This window comes from Alosa alosa, chromosome 6, assembly GCF_017589495.1.
Source record: "Alosa alosa isolate M-15738 ecotype Scorff River chromosome 6, AALO_Geno_1.1, whole genome shotgun sequence".
NCBI lineage: Eukaryota > Metazoa > Chordata > Actinopteri > Clupeiformes > Clupeidae > Alosa > Alosa alosa.
The window spans coordinates 16523552-16527305 of record NC_063194.1 but is presented as its reverse complement, the minus strand read 5'-3'; positions in this window follow the sequence as shown (position 1 = coordinate 16527305).

Here is a 3754-nt window from a genome sequence, read left to right as displayed (position 1 = left end):
TGTGGACTATCAATTTCCCATGGTCAATTAAGTCGCAACCCATATTTTAACGTTCATGTGGTAAGATGTGCAAAGTGCTGTAGCCTACTTGCAGAGCCGGACAGTAACGGAGTACATTTACTTGAGTACAGTACTTGAGTACAATTTTGAGGGATCTGTACTTTACTCGAGTATCATTTTTGGGGAGTACTCATGACTTTACTCAAGTACATTTGAGATGCAAATATTGTACTCTTTACTCCACTACATTTCTATCCATAACCGTGAGTACCAGTTGCTTCTTCTAAAAAAAAAAAAGGAAAAAAGAAAAATCTCGGAAACCCTCAATTTGTTGTTTCCCTCTCAAACGTGATTGGATTGTGCAGGCACCACTGATTGGGACAGCCTATCAGCAATCACCTTCAGCTTTCTGCCAAAGTCAACTCCCTGGTCAGATTTAGATAAGACACGAAACCATGAACGAAACAATGGATGAAGACGCAGCAGGTCCATCCCGGGAATGTGCCAACCCATGGCCCCACCTCGCCAGACAATTTTCTGAACAAGTTAATGATAGTGTTCGCTTCAAGTGTTTCAATTAAAAAATAGTATTTTGTATTTGAAATACGTATTTTAAATACATGTATTAGAAAAACTGCCCATCCCTGGCAACATGGGAAAAAGATGAAAATGACTATTTTACTTTCAATTCCTTTTACATTCTCCAAGGTATTAACATTAACATTTTTCATAACTCCATGTAGGACGTTTCTGTACATAAATGTAAGCACTGTGGCAGTAGTAATGCATTATTTAGAAAATCTACTCCTGATACTCAGGTACTTTTAAAAACAAGTACTTCAGTACTTTTACTTAAGTAGACATCTGACTGTTGTACTTTTACTTGTACTTGAGTAAAATTTAGCAAAGGGTATCTGTACTTTTACTCAAGTAATGAAGCTGTGTACTCTGTCCGCCTCTGCCTAAAACATTCTTACAGAGGTTACAGATGACACAGGGGTCAGAGTCAGAGGATGGTAACCAGATTTCACTATATATGTAAGGTTTACTAAACATTCAATGAGAGACATATAAAAATTATCCCACATAATGATATAGTCCTCACGCATCAATATAGTTCTCAGAATAAGTCTCAGTGTAGGTCTCAGGATAAGTCTCAGTATAGTTATGTGCACAGCAGAGGAAGTTCAGCCTCCTCTAAAATATCACGGAAAATTGCATCAAATAAAACTGTATTACATTAGCCTACTATTCCAACTAGAACATGTTAAAAACGTGTTCAACTTCATGGCTAGTTTGTTTTGCTATACGGTTTTGCCATCATTTATCATGATTTCGCACCCCTAATCCATTGAAACTAATTGCCCCACTGGGGGACAAGTAAAGGCATTGATTTATTTGATTTATTTATTTATTGCACAATATAACACGATCCATCAAAAACTCCATAGATGCTCGGCTTCACTGGGCTTTCAATGGCTCTACAGAGTGGGCTGATCTCAGTGCAGAAAAGCTAGATGTTTATTGGACAAATGCCACAAAATCGTCATTTCCAGGGAAGCCTGGCGTCTCTGGTAGTGAATGGGGCAATGGGATGGCCCAGACGCCGAGCTTCTGTATGATGATTGAAGGAACCGTCATAGTGGCTGGACCCTTTTTGATTGACAGCATATTTTGCGATCGGAGAGGAAGAGTTTCAAGTTCAGGGATGCGTTAACGTTAGTGTTGGCAGGTGAGGCCAACAAGGCATGGCAAGTTGCAGCTTAAATTCTCATGTATTTGTGTTGCAATACAGTCGGTTTCTATTTGGTTTTTGTACATATCCTACTGTAAATAAAACCGTAATGTGGATTTACAGAGTTTGTGACTTGCTTTTGTTTTAGTTGTGTAGTTGTAGCCAGATAGCTCACTATATAACTAGCCTGGCTACATTATGCTAATGTTTACTTGAATTTTAAAAGCCATTTGATAGTCTTCCCCACCAGGGGAGATTCTAAATAAAACAGCAAGGCAGAAAAACATATAAAATAATCACAGAGAAATAACTCCAGTAGGCTCCCAAATAGCCTATTTAAACTCCCCCCAAAGTGAACTTAAATGTAGTCAAGCCAGCTGCCATGTCTTAGAACTCTAATGTATACCCCTATTCCAAAGATCAGCAACCACCACTGCAGTTAAAAATATAAAAAAGTTTTTGAAAATAAAAATAGGCTTAGCTGATGCAAAAAATTTATATTTCGCCTCCGAGGAGGATAGACGTAAAATGAGGATAGAAGTAAAATGAGAATAAAGGGTTTAGCAAAGGTGTATCAGTCTGGGGGGAGTAGGCTATTTGCTGAAGCTGCTTTGCCATTTTAGTTAACCTAATTAGTGTTGCACGATCATGCAGCAAAAGCTGCATATGGGTAGGTCCTGTAACAAACTTCCAGAGGCTGGCAAATTCGAGCAGGTTCCTTTAATTAATGGAAACACAAGGATTGAGACCCCGTTTACATGTATATGGTTATTCTGAAAAAACTGAGACATTTCCCTTCGTTTACACACAAACAGAGAATTCGCCTCTGAAAACTATTCTTTCTAAAAACTCCGGCCAGAGTGAAGATTTTGGAAAACTTTGTTTGCACGTTTGCATGTAAACTGAGCAAAAACTGAGTTTTAGGCAGCCGACGTCACAGTATCCGCCAGAACTTGCACCTGCACCAAAAGTGCGACCTATGTTCAAAAGAGAAAGAGGAAGTGATTTGTTGCTGTTGTTGCCATTTTCTGGATTCTGATTGGCTAACGTGGGCTTGAGCTTCTCGTAACACTGCCACCTACAGGTTTGGCATGTTCTTGATGGCATATATACACGGGTTAGTGTAAACTAAAACTTTTCTGAAAACTGACAGGTGATGCACAATGTTATTTTTGAAAACAGATAGGGTGAAATGTCGGTTTATGAAAAAAGCCGGCCACATGTAAACGTAGCCTGAGAGGACCGAGTGAGAAGAGGTTCCTGGACAAGTTCCCACCTCCTTAGGTTTAACCCCGAACGCCCGTATGAAAACGAGTCTATAGCCACCGAGTGGAGGGATCTTACAGTGCATACGTAAGGGTCATTCCACGTCAATTCAACCAGGGCCCACGCACTTAGGTCTCAAAAAATTCTGAAAAATTACCAGGTGTACCCATGTTACCCAGGAGACACACTGTAAAATTACTCTTATGTAAGATCAATACTTTCCAAGATACAGCCAGTTTCACAGGGGGAGGGGGGTGTCGATTTTGTTCGGCCTCTTTTTTTTGTCAAAGTTCACAAGCCCACAGTGCAAGAACTAAACCATGTAGGAGGCTCAAATTGTGCATGCTGGTACATAAATAGGAATAGTATGTAGCAAAATCGTCACATTTGGTCTGGATAATCCTGCATGGTCATAGCTGTCCCTCAAAGTTGTCTGGGCTCTGTTTAAGCCTTCAGAAGACATATTTGTACTCAACATAGGCTCTTGATTTATTTTCCTTACTGAGATAAGTAGAAACACTCTCACAAAAAACAATGAACAGAAAATAAATTCCTTCAGGCCATCCTTAAAAATATTTTTGTTTGCCGTAACCCGACTGACCCTGTCAATTTAGAACCGACCCAAATATTTATTTTTTTCCCCTTTTAGTCTGACCGACTTGCCGGTTGTAAACTTAGCTAATACCGGCCGATTGTTTTTTTTTCTAAACAACAAATACAAATGCAATAAAATAATATTTCTTTTAGTAGGCC